General features: G+C 39.5%; 1 pseudogene; it reads right to left on the bottom strand.

Annotated features, from left to right (window-relative positions):
• Window positions 1-6,455: 6,455 nt before the first annotated feature.
• LOC110310980 lies at window positions 6,456-8,129 on the bottom strand (annotated as a pseudogene).
• Between the last annotated feature and the right edge of the window lie 5,127 nt (window positions 8,130-13,256).

Raw genomic sequence — 13,256 nt, 5'->3', positions numbered from 1 at the left:
AAAAAAAAAAAAAAAGAAATACTGGGAGCTCTGACTTGAACATAAGAATTTGAGGAAACAGTTCAGCCCAAAGCCCTAGGACAAACAAGGCAGGGACTGCCAAGGCCAAGGGTGATGCATATGACCATGAAGCTACAGTTTGTCCAAAGATGTATCTTTTGCCCATTGCAATTAGTCTATAAGTCTTTAATCTGTTAAGAAGCTACAAACAAGGTACTAAAGGAGTGCAAATCAAAGAGCCATGGCACTTTAGTTGCACCCTCTAAGGGAAACAGGGAAGGCCCATTCTCAGCAAGTAAGCTGATGATCAGGCAAATAGCCGAGCAGGCATAACTAAGTGCTGGGAAGGCATTGAGGCAGTGCTGTCTGTTTGAAGTCTTCTCGAACACAGAGAAGGAACTATGAAAGAGCAGCTACACACCATACAAGCTGTATTCAGACAGCTCAGCGTCAGGAGTTCTAGGACAAACTGAGAGAGGGAAACTCGGAAGGAAATTTTCAGACAGAAGATTATTTTTAATTCCAGAATTGAAGACAAATGAGATAATTGCATTTAAGAGATGTGCTAATTTAATAAAGAGGGTATAAATAAGCATATTCACAACCAGACACATGTGGCAACATTTTCAAATCCCAAGGGTAAACATACATTCCTTATAATCTCCAGAAACATGTCTTATAGACATCAAGAGGAACATAGGAACAATAATCAGGTTATGTTAAATTTAAAGATGTCTTATAAAGTACAAGATGCCCAGTTAATACATAAATGGCAGATAAACAATGGATAATACTTTAATATAAGCATTCCCAAATTACATAGTATATGATGTACTTAAGCTTTAAAAAAACAGTCTTTGTTTCTCTGAGATTTAATTCTAACTGGCTAGTCTATGTAATTATTTCTAAATCTGGCAACTTTAATTAGACTTCTCATCTGCAAGATAACACTGAATTTATATTGTCAATCTTCTAAATATGTTGTTTTTTTATGTCTAGCCAAATCGTCATCTGAAAAAGTTAATCCTACAATAAAACCCTACAGAAATTGCTAGAAGATATGTATAGCAAAATAGTTAAGTTGAAACATTGCTAAGTTAAAAATATTCATGAGGAATTAAAACCCCAAAGTTATTAATGAGAGAGGTAGGGAGGAGGCTTGAGAAGGAATGGGAGAGACCCTTTGTTATTGCTGGGGAAGATGTAGGAGATGCTAAACATGAAGATAAAATATGCAAATGCATGCACACGACACTATGTACTCCCATAAAACTATTAAGTAAGTTACAAGGTCCTTCTTCCCACACTTAAATGATGCTAGCCTCCTCGCTCACTGCCCCTCACCCTTGATTACCTGTCTTTCTGGAATGTTGTGCATTCTCTATGTCTGTCAATGCTTTATAACAGTGCAATGCAATCTGTAGTGGGTCAGTCTAATGACCATTAAGTAAAATAGCAGTACTTGGTGACACTCCACACTTCCATTTTCCAGATTCATATCACTGCTCACTAACAGGCACAGGGTACCACACCTAACCCGAGCTGGTGATGGCTAGCATCTAGTAAGTGGTGGATAAATAATTCAAATGAATGACTGGCATAGAACAATGGAATTAATGAACTGCTCTGTCGGGGTATATTGCACAACGGGGTGAGAGAACAAGAGGGAAGCAAAAATGTAAGTGGGTCCAGAACTACGTATTAGAACCCAGAGCTAGAACAGTGCTAAATGTTCACTGTCTGGTAAAGAGACACAAATATAGTCATGGAAATGTAAGCCGACAATGGATAAAAATGTGCCATGCTGGAGTTAACAGTTTAGGCTCCGCTCCGAATGTGGTTAGCAAATAAAATAGTGGATGAGATAAAAGTGTTCAGTGAATATTTATACAATTAGGAGATGAGTGTGGACAGAGACCCTGGAGCTGACAGTCTCTGTCAGCTTAGAAATGAGGAGTGATCAGAAGCCGGAAGCCAGACGTTGGGCACATACCTGTAATCCCAGCACTCGCAAGGTAGGTTCATCATGGGATGAATGTCAATCCCTGTCTCAGAAATAATAATGATAATGATAATAATAACTGGTGCTATGGCATCAAAGAGAGCGAGGTTTCTGGAGAGACAGGTAATCACGATCAGAAGCTGCCTCAAAGTCAAGGGAAATGACCAGAGACACCGAGGTCCCATTAAACTTGTCATTAATGATGGTAAAGTGTTTGTGAATCCTTGCCGTATTGACCCAGATACTCTGCCCTGGCCTTTGCAATTCAATTTATGCCTCGCACCATCAATTCAGTGTGTCTCCTTCCTCCCTTCTTGAATTTGCCTGGACTTGTTGCTTGCACCAAAAACACCTGGGTGCTAGTTCCAAGCTGATGCTTCTAGTTATTCTTATAACACCCAACACACCTGCCTTCGCTGAGTTGCACCCCCCAACACACACAGACACACACACAGACACACAGACACACACACAGACACACTCAATCATTAATCATGACAATGCAGCACAGGCTTGCCCATGGGCCAATTCAATTAAAGTATTTTCTCCTCAATTGAGGTTCTCCCTTCCAAAATGGCTCTAGCTTGTCTCAGGTTGACATATAGCTGGCAGAGAAGTCAGAAATCTTTTTTTTTTTTTTCATTTTAAGCTAGATGAAGAGAGGCACTAGAGGTGGAAGTGCAAACAAGTTTATGAACAAGCATAGCAACTTAGGAGAGATTACGGTTAATGATCTTTGGGGGTTTTATTTGGTTTATTCGGTTTGGCTTTGTGTACAACAGGAGCCAAAGAAGAAAGGGGCTCTCTCCAAGAAAACAGGGTCAAGGGATGAGCTAGAGGTGGTGTTCTCAAAGGTCACTACTGACACTGTAGGCCACATGAGTCTCGGTTGCAAGAATCTGTCCTAAACAGTGGCAGAATACTTACCAGCGTGCCATGGCCCCTACACACATGCAACCTCCCACCCCCAGTTTTAGGTACAGAAAATATCGTAGGACATTAGTAAATGGTGCCTCATGATAAAATTACTGCCATTTGGGAAACATTGCTTTATGGAAATGAAGATAGTGAGAGATAGCCAAGAATGTTACAAATGGCAGAGAGACACAGTTAGATCCCTGATAATCAATCTTAAATAGTTGGAAAATGTATTCACCATGGACAAGACCCACACCTGACATCCTCTGCTCTTTCCATGGTCCATGAAAACACTCCTTCTAAATTTTTATCCTCTCCACTCAGGAAAATGATTTCTAAGACAGAAACCTACAGCAAATGCTTGGGATAAAATTAAATCTTCTCCAAAACTAAAGTGTCATTCTTACTGTTTAACCCTTTCCCTCTGCTCTGCCTGTCACTTCGCAGAGTCTTTGTTCTCTGGGTGTGGTAAAGAACCCGGCTTGTGTATCCTAGGTTCCTCATTAGAAAGACTTTCTCTCCTCAATCTCAAAATCCCTCCAAGCCCAGTCCAGACTAGTATAATCCAGTGTGATTTGTCAGTGGTATAACCGACTTCAGTGCCTCATCTAACAGTGTGCATACAAGATGACAGTTCTGAATATTAAACACAAGAAAAGAAAGTCTCACACACACACACCACTGAAAGTTGTTCATTCATTCACAAAGCCACTTTACTTACTGAAATTACTCACCTACCCATTCATGTAAGGGAGCCATCAGGAAACAACTTGACTGGGGAATATGTAAATTAAGTGGCAGGGCAGAGGTAGGCACATGACACTGAGGAGAGGTATTCAGTATGCAAATTCCCTAGTCTGGATATACAACCATTTACATCTCCTGTCTCAGAAGACGTTGTACAACCATAAAAGCAACTGACTCTCTCCTCTGTTCTGATTTTGAAAGCCTGGGTGACAGAAGGATGGGAGTGGGTTCCCGGCAGAATTACAGAGCTCAATAGTATAACTGTCAAAATCTCTTTTAAAAGGAAGCCAGGCTATCTGCATTATCTGTGTTGGGGAAAGTCTTTTCTTCTATGATGGTGTCTATTCTCAGAATTGGCATTTAACAAATATGTTAATTAAAGCTTTAGAGTACATTGCTATAATGTTTGGCATGCATTTTGTGACAAGTCCTATTGTGGTTTTATGTCAATATTATTCTCTAGCAGATCACATTGTTTCTCATTCAGGCAAATCAGATCTTGAATCTGGGCAAGGTATCTATAAGAAAAAAAAAAACAAATAAACAAAGGGGAAAAAAAACAGGACTTTCTCCTGCTTGCTTTACTAAAAGAGTAAGTCTTATTTTATTTAAATCAAGTGTGATCTCTCCTAGAGTACCATTTACTGAAAGAAACAAGAAAAATAAGAAGGAAGAAGGAAATTTAAAAGAAGAATAGAAAATGGAGGGAATCTATACTTGGCTCATTATCCTGGGGGAAGGGGTGGAATTCTAAATACATTCACAGCTCCTAATAACACCCCTTCTACTCAAGGGGCAATTTCCACTTGTTCAGTGTATTTATGCATTTTCAGCTAACATCCCACAAGCTACTGCAACCGGAGATTATGGCAAATTAAGGCCTTTCTCCTTCCTTCTTAATTTGCTTCCGTATTCCACGTACAAAGAACCTGCTTGAATTGAGAGATTTGACCTAAATTCCACTTTATCAAGAAGGTTGCCTGCAGTTTACAATGTGAAAATCGAGGGGGTGGGGGGATGGACATCGATTTTCCAAAGTTCAAGTCTAGGAAACATTAGCATAAGCACTTTGATGATCATGACAGTAAATCTAGAGAATTAATCTCGAAAGCAATCACAGTTCAGCTCCTCTACATCTTTATAGATCAGAATGACCTATTTTAATTAATTATTCCAGATACAAAGAGACAGCTGCTTTGCATAGAAAGTTAGAGCTGTTACCTGTTTACAGGGCTTTTACATTGAGTAAATTGTTTTCTTTTCTTTCCTTTTTCTTTTTTTTAAAAGATTTACTTATTATTATATATAAGTACACTGTAGCTGTCTTCAGACACACCAGAAAATGGCGTCAGATCTCATTACGGATGGTTGTGAGCCACCATGTGGCTGCTGGGATTTGAACTCAAGACCTTCAGGAGAGTAGTCAGTGCTCTCCTGAAGCACTGAGCCATCTCACCAGCCCCCAAGTAAATTGTTTTCAAAAACTGAGTTCCTATGTTTTTCTTCTATTTATTTATTTTCAGGGATCTTTGAGTGGAAAGAAGTTATGTGGGCAGATACCACAGCAACTTCAATTATAGTCACATACAGAGTTTGAATTCTACGCTATTGTTTATGAACCACTTGATATTGGACAATTGATTTAACCTACTGCTTGCTTCTTTTGTCTATAAAATATAAACATTATATTCATAAAAATCTATATAGAACTACTACAAATTGTATACCTAATATTGTTGTTATACATCTATGGTTATTTACCCTAAAGCTTAAGAACCTACATATATTTCCCAAATTAAAAGGCAAAGACATCATATCACAGGAACTCTACATTGTCCCTGTAAAATGACTTATTTCATATTGGTTATCTGCCTCACTCTTTTGTGTTATTGAGTTCATGGGTATGCATTAAATGAAACAAGTAAAACAATAAGGATTAATTACTGATACTTATTGATCAGCATGAGACTCTCTCTTCAATATATGCAGATATCTTATTTAAAAACCACAAGAAATATATGACAAGAAATTATTATACTTCAGCTTTAGAAATAAGAAAATTGAAGCACTTGGTCTGGAGATTTGCCTCACAAAGTAAAAGTTCCTACAGCTCTTCCAGGGGACCAGAGTTTGGTTCAAAGAACCCACATTGAGCACCTCATAATTGCCTGTAACTCCAGCTTCAGGGGACCTGAGACCCTATTCTGGGCTCTAAGGGCAGTCACACTACATGCAAATGGGTGTGCATGCACATAGATGCACATGCTAACCATAGTTAAAAATAAGAAAGTACCCAAGGAGCTAAAGGGGTCTGCAACCCTATAGGTGGAACAACAATATGAACTAACCAGTACACCCCGGAGCTCGTGTCTCTAGCTGCATATGTATCAAAAGATGGCCTAGTCGGCCATCACTGGAAAGAGAGGTCCATCGGTTTTGCAAACTTTATATGCCTCAGTACAGGGGAACGCCAGGGCCAAGAAGTGGGAGTGGGGGGAGGAGAGAGGGGGGAAGGGGATGGGGAGACTTTTGGGATAGCATTGGAAATGTAAATGAGGAAAATACCTAATTAGAAAAATGGAAAAAGAAAGAAAACAAGAATGAATCTTTTTTTTTTTTAACTGTCAAACTGAGCAGTTTTATTTTCCTTTACAACTTAGTAAATACTTGATGACTGCACATGGGGCAAGGCTGCTCGGTGGTTCAGAAAGACCCCAGTGACGGTGTTTTCCTGACAGGGTGTGGTCTTCAGTAGTGAGTGGAATGACGTGTATGAGTGACGTCACTGTCAGACCAGCAAGACCGCATTTATGCAGCGGTCGTTCTCAGGATTGTTGGTAACTTGAACGTACTTTCCCCAAATAACCTTGCCTCCTTATGTCACAAGGCCCAAATCGCTCACATTCACTTCAATAACTGTACCTTTGGTGATCACCTGCTACGCTCTCCAGTCGAGGCAACTGGACAAGCCGAGAGGTTTAAAAGTCACTCATGAGGCAAAGAGATTCAAAGAAGCTCTCCTCCTGGAGTCTAGCATTCCCTACCCATACAGTAATTTTTCATTCCTGCGTTCCATTCCCGTGTTAGTCTAGTGTATGGATCCACGTGCCCTCTTTCAATATTTTTCTATCATAAGTGCCTTTTAAGATTGAATTCTGACATAGCTATAGCCATCTGCCAGTGTTCCAACAGTCCTAGATCGTCCTTAGCAAGACCTTGGGCTTGGAATTCAGTACTGCCCCTGGTATTACACTATCACTTAGAATAAAAGTTAGGTCACTGCCCTTCACAGGAATTTACAATGGTTTAGGAAGTAGATTGGGCTGTGGTTTTAGAGTTTTGCATTATTCATGAGATGGTTAGCTAGAACGGAACTCCCTAGTTAGAACCATGACTTGGATGTGAAAGCCCTTGCCCTAGGAGTGAAAAGTTCTCACACCTGGCTTCTAAAACTATAGCTGACCTTAGATATAGCTGACTTTGTCTCAATTGTTTTATTGCCCAGTTCCTTCCGATCTTTGCGTTTTCATTCCTCTGTTCTATGTAAGAATCATTAAGCATCCGGTTACCTCATTTGTACCTTGTGGGTGTGTCACCCAACTTCTTTATTGTCTTCTGTATAAAAAGTCTGATGCTCGATTCGAACATTACACTCAGATTCCACATGAACTCTCCTGTGTGTGTCTGTTTGTCACTCATTCATCCACGCTTTGCCCACCCGCGTCAAGAGACCCGTTCCACACAGACACAGGGACCCAGAGGGTCTGCGGCAATCACCCCCAGGGTTGTATATAATGGGGATGATGGATTCTTTTTCACACCTAGAATAGGCAGGCAAAAGGTAGCTTTCAGCTCAGGGTGTGTGACATGGGCTTTTTTGAAACGTTGACCCATAGGCCTAATGAATCTTTCATATTTAGGTGGTTTTCTTGTAAAGCCATCACCAACAAAGCAGACTTTAGTAACCATTCTCTTCCATGCCTTCTTTTTCCTTTTTCCTGTTCGAATAACTTTCAATACTTCTGTTTCTCCTTGGCCACAAACTTTGGGTAGAGGGACCTCCCATTTTCCCGCCTTTTCTTTCCGTGTCTGCTTAATCGTGTTAGAAAGTACTTTTACTCTTGACTGCCCCTCTCTGTCCAGCAGATAGGCGGGGATGCTCCCTGTGGAATCTTCCCATCATCCTTCTGCTTGGTGTTTCTCTTCTCATGCATCTTAATAGTCTTTTTCATTTGTATTTTCTCGACATGGCGCTGGTTATGGTAGAGCTTAGCCTTCAGGCCAATCTTTTTTTCTTTCTTTCTTTCTTTTTTTTTTTTTTTTTTTTTTTTTTTTTTTTTTTTTTTGCCTTCTTTGAACATTCATGGGCCTCCAGTCCTTTTTTCTTTCTCTTTTTCTCATGGTAGTCCAAACGATATCCATATCGTTTATGGTGCAATTCAATATATTCATTTTGTGGCATGATGACAGCCGCGGAGCACCACTCTGCGACCTCCCGGGTCTCAAAAAAACCTCTTAATTTCTGGATGTCACTGGTCCACGAGCCTGCCTCGTTCAGCCCGGGACAGGAAAGGGTAGTCCTTTAAGCAAGAATGAATCTTAAGAAAACACTATAAAAAACACAATGCATTTCAGACATAAACCTCAAGGACCCAAGCTGGATCTTTATCCTGATTCCCACAGAGAAGTGTCGCTCTCACCCCTCAACAAAGGAACTTTTCTTCACAACAGACAGAAATGGTTATTTTAACAACTGATCAAAATACAGAGACTAAGTAGTCATGTGGTGCCCAACTGTGGAGAGCCGTGCCACGAGCAATCGCGAGCCGCGAGCAATCGCCATTATAAGATGGCACTGGCCTCCGCTGTGCCTAACTAGTAAACAAGCCTTGTACGCAGGTGCGAGAGTGAACTCACTCCTAGTCACTGCCCATCTCGGGGCGTAGTAGTGGGGTCACAGGCGAGCAACAAATCAGGAGCTGACACGCCATATCAGGTGCTGAAACGCCATGGCTGAGGGCTATATAAGCAACTCCATTTTCTGGGGTCGGGGTCTCCCCTCTTGAAGAAGCAATAAAGCTTTTGCTGCAGAAGATTCTGGTTGTCCCGAGTGTGTTCTTGCCGGCGGGGACAAAAGCTCGGGATACCCAACCACAACTAAACTACCTACAGCACAACTCCTGATCTAAGGTTCAAGGAACAGCAGACAAATGGAGCCAGAGGGATTGTAAAAGCCAGAGGAACAGAATGTCTGCTGTGAAATTATGTCTTCTACTAATGTCAGTGGAGCTACTATTATGAAGTTTCAAAAACATGTGCCTAAACAAGACATGAAAAAAGATGACACCGATAAATTGGTTAATATGAAAGGGAGAAATCTACTTGGCTTTCTTAACCTTTGACAAAGAACTATAGGCAATAAATAACTGCTAGGAGCAGGAGAAATAGTCTCCCTCTGGTAAGTGTACAGCTGCTAACTGGTTACCCAATATCATGGCTGTCTCCGAAGTTATATACATAAAAGTAATGTTATAAATAACATTATACTGACTTAACAGGTTGTAAATATGAATATATGCACACAGAAAGAAAGACAAAGGAGAGGAGGGAAGGAGGGAGAGAGGGGGGAGAGAGAGAGAGAGTGAGTTTAAAGAAAAAAGAAACTAGATGACATGAATTTGAGAATGTGAGGCAAGTACACAAGAGGGGTTGGAGGGAGGAAAGAAAAAGGCAGAGAATGATGTAATTGCATTTTATACTCAAAAGTATTCCTTTAAAAGTTGTTAAAGAACACTGAGGTACAACTGAGTATAAGGCTCTCAGCTGAAGGTCATTTCCCATTAGTCCAGATGAGACTTCATCCTATGTTTTTAATTCACTGGCTTAGTATGTTCTCGAGACATAAGGAGCTTGTTGGTAATCATATGCACAAATGAAAGAATGATAACAGACAGAAACTGGGTCAAAAGAATGATGAAGCGTCATTAACTTCTTTAAATCTAAGGAAAGCTAGATAAAGAATGACTTTCATGGCTCTTGTAGCCATTAGTTTTCATGGGCTTTCAAACCAAATCTTGATATCAGTTAATGATGCTGTTTTCTTCTTTTATGATGTCTCCATTTTGCATATTAATTCACTTTGATGGCTGTATATGAAGACCTACCAATCAGAAAATATTTTTCCAAACTCCCAGCACCAGAAACAGTTAAAAAGACATTACCAAACCAATAGAATTCAATATCTACATAAGGATTGTCATTAATAATTTCCCTAAGACTTTTTAAAAACATATTAGAAACTAAAATCATTATCAAGTCACAGAACAGGGTATAAAGAATCTATGAAAGTCTAAGAGTACAGCTTTTCCAGCAGTTTCAGCCATCATTAGCCAAACTGTCTTCATACTTTCAAAACCTAAACCATGTCTAATAGTATCCTCACTAATAGCGGATAGACATTAGAGTAAATCCATTTTTTAAGGGATCATTGAATGCCTTAGCTAGTTAAACCGGAAGCCTATGGTAATCAGAGAGAGGCGCTTCTTGCCTTCTCCTATGGTTTCTTCATTAGCAAAGGTAATAACGACTATAGTTAGTTCATAACTAGTACATTGTTAAGACGATCCCTGGGGTGCCCTTATACACTCTATTTAATTTTGGCTTCCGGTTCGGTCAGTTTATTTTGTGAGCCAATTGCCTCCCTGCCATTCCCAGCTCTCCAGAGTTTGCCTAACTTATGGAAATCAAGCTGTTTTCTTTCTGCTTCATGCATCACTGCTAACAACAGCCAAATAGCCAAACATAGAATTCAGTCTTCAGTGCTTAGACTATGCAAGTATCTGAAAGGGTACAGCTTCATTTTCAAAGTCACAATTCAGCCTCTTACTTTAGAAAAATGTAAGACCTAGATTTAAAGTTTGATGTGTAGGTGTTTGCAAATACATATGTGTGTGTGTGTGTGTGTGTATTATGTGTGCATGCATAGATGTACATGTATGTATATTTTATGTGTGTGTGTGTATGTGTGCTTGTGTTTGTGTATGTGTATAGATATGAAAACTGGAAAGAGGAACATGAGACTAGAGGAGGAGCTCCTAAGAAAGGTGAGAAGAGAGAGAGAGAGAGAGAGAGAGAGAGAGAGAGAGAGAGAGAGAGAGANAGAGAGAGAGAGAGAGAGAGAGAGAGAGAGAGAGAGAGAGAGAGAGAGTAATGGAATACCTGTAAAAGAAAACAAACAGAGGTACTAACTGGGAGTAGAAAGAGTCAGACAGGCATGTGCAACAGGATGTTAGTATGTGGAAGGGGAAAAACGGATAGCCAATATAGTAACACATAAGTATGAAAATGTCATAGTGAAATCCATCACTTTATATACTGGCTTAGCTTTTTAATATTTTTCTTTATTTTTGAAGATTTCACACATGCACACAACGAACTATACTCGTATCTACTCATCATTTGTTCCTGCCAACCCCTCCCACATTTCCTTCACCATGCACATCCCCTCCCAACCTAATGTCTGTTAATTTTATGACCCATAAGTCCAAGCAGAGCTGTACATGGATGTGGAACCATTATGGGAACATGAAAAAGTTCCCAGTGCCCACATTCTCAAAAAAGGATTCTTTTCCCTTCCACAATCAAGTGTCCACTGCCTGTGGCTCCTTAGTAAGGGATGGACCCTGAAGATCATCTGTCTATTTTATAGTGAAATTTTGCCTAGAGTCTTCTTGTGTAGATCTTGTGCAGGGGACCACAGCTGCTATGAATTTGTGAGTACACTAGCCATATCATGTGCACATTACAGTTCTATGCCATGTCTCCCAACTCTCATGTTCTTTCTGCCTCCTCTTCTAGGATGTTTCCTGAGCTTTAGTGAGGATTGGGTTTATACAGAAGTCCTACTTATGGCTGAGCACCATTGGCTGTTGTCTACCATGAAGAGAAGATCTTGTTCAAAGTCTGAAAATAATCCATGTCTATGGGTATCAGAATAAATATTTAGAAGGAAACTTGGTAGCATGACCATTTAGTTAAATAACAACAGCAGGTACTACCTTAGAGCCATGGCCTCCTAACCCATGAGCTTTTTAACCATGATTACACAACCAGTCATCAAATTTCCTCCTGTGGAACAGCCCTCAAATACAAACAGAAAGCAATTTGTCACCCAACAACTGTCATGTCACCTGTAGGTACGGTACATCTTATCTGGCAGATGTCTTGTTTTGTTTTCCTATTTCTTTTTTCTTTTTGAAATTATAATTGCAACATTTCCCACTTCCCTTCCCTCCCTCCAAATCTTCCTATATACCCCTCCTCACTCTCCTTCAAAGTGTTACCCTATCAATATCAAGTTGGCTGATTTTGTTGCTTTGCTCCTAAAAAATTATTGCTAAGTCATTTTTTGATTCAGCTCTCAAAATAATCATTTTACTTCAGCGTCTTACAATGTCTTCTCTGTACTGGATATCATCCCACATAGCACCTCTATTACTTTTTTATACAGAGTAGGTACCTAAAATGCTCATTCCTAAAGAGAAGTCAAGTTCACATGTGACTTAAAGCACTTGCAAACACATGGACTCTTAGAAATCTACATAGAAGTCTAACATTTTAATGCTCACATTTGTCCCTGACAACCAGCAACACCAGTCTTGTTCATATGGTTCCTAGAGCACCAGATATTAGTTCAGACTCCTATTGAATTAGTTTCTAGACTAGACAAAACAGATTATAGTAATGCAATTTCTCCAGTAATTCCTTCCACATGACAATTTTTCATCTCTCTCTCTGAATCTTTCGTGTATATGTTTTTAAATTATATGGCTATTAAAAAAAAGAAATGGAAAGAAGAGATAAATCTTCTGAATAATTAAAGAATAAAATGGAGGGTTATTTTAATGCCTGAATGGTCAAATTAGTTGTGTACATCGATTTATTGTATTGATAACCACTACAAACACTGCTTTATTTCTGCCCAGGGAACGAATAATGGAAAATAAAATATTCTAATTCCTCTCTTTACACAATTGATGTCAAGGTTTTGGAACAAGTCTCCTGCTTAAAACTTTTGAGTGATTTTGGAAATGGTTCTATAAAGTTAGAGAGCAATCAAAACCCCTAGCTAGTGTTCTTTCACGTTTCTGCTGCTGAAACAAATATAAATATAAATGTTACCAGGGCATTTACTTTCATCGAGCAAGCTTTCTAATGTTACTCTGTCCCATCCCTCTCCCCATCCTTAGAAAATCTGGTGACTTCAAACTTTGCCAAGGAGACTCTGGAAGCCACAGGCTCCAACTTGTTTTCCCGATTTAATTTCGTCTGTCCTGATTCTATTAGAGTGACATAAATTATAGCAAAAACTTAATAAAGTGGACAGCTAAGTAGATTTTCTACCCTCTTCAGAATGAATATGATTAAACAGATAAGATGCAGATTTGAAAAATAATTTAACCTATAAGGAAAATCAGAAATCAAAACCACCCCAGTCCCACAATTAAGGGAAATGGTCTTAAGATGAAAATAAAGGATAGAACAGTCGTGACCTTTTTTTTTTTTTTTTTTTTTTTTATTCCCTCAAACA

Source organism: Mus caroli, chromosome 15 (assembly GCF_900094665.2).
Source record: "Mus caroli chromosome 15, CAROLI_EIJ_v1.1, whole genome shotgun sequence".
Taxonomy (NCBI): domain Eukaryota; kingdom Metazoa; phylum Chordata; class Mammalia; order Rodentia; family Muridae; genus Mus; species Mus caroli.
Note: the sequence above shows the minus strand (reverse complement) of the source record. Positions and strands in the feature narration are given on the sequence as shown.